The sequence below is a fragment of the Trichinella spiralis genome, assembly GCF_000181795.1.
Source record: "Trichinella spiralis strain ISS 195 chromosome Unknown Scfld2, whole genome shotgun sequence".
NCBI classification, from domain to species: domain Eukaryota; kingdom Metazoa; phylum Nematoda; class Enoplea; order Trichinellida; family Trichinellidae; genus Trichinella; species Trichinella spiralis.
The window spans coordinates 4,573,187-4,573,848 of NW_003526941.1; positions in this window are offsets into that span (position 1 = coordinate 4,573,187).

Consider the following 662-nt stretch of genomic DNA (forward strand, 5'->3'; position numbering starts at 1 on the left):
GTAAGTAGAGTGCCGGTAAGTATAGTGTAGAGGTAAGCAGACTGCCGGAGTACAGGTAAGTATAGTGTAGAGGTAAGTAGAGTGCCGGTAAGTATAGTGTAGAGGTAAGCAGAGTGCAGGTAAGTATAATGTATAAGTAAAGAGAGGGAAGGCAAGTACAGCGTAATAGCTGTGAATTCTGCTTGAGGAAGCCCTGAGCGTTGCCTGAGGGCAAATAAAAATTTGCATATTGCCCCAAGCGATTAAAAATTTGCATAAAACCTCCCTGAGGGCAAATATTGTGCAATAAAGTGCCCTGGGCATAGCTTGAAGGCATATGCAAATTTTTATTTGCCCTGGGGCATAGCCCGGGGCGAAAGCCTGGGGCTACTTTTTAAAAATTTCGAAATTTTTGGAATTTTGCCTGAGGCATAGCCTGGGGCGTAGCCGGAGGGCAAATAAAAATTTGCATATTGCCCCCAAGTGATTAAAAATTTGCATATTGCATAAAATAGATCGCCTCAGGCATCTATATACATTGGTTGCATCAGCCTGTGCCTTCACCCTGTTCACTACTTACCTTCTCACTTGTACTTACCTTCACCCTGTTCACTACTTACCTTCTCACTTGTACTCTACCTTCACCCTGATCGCTACTTAACTTCTCACTTGTACTTATCTTC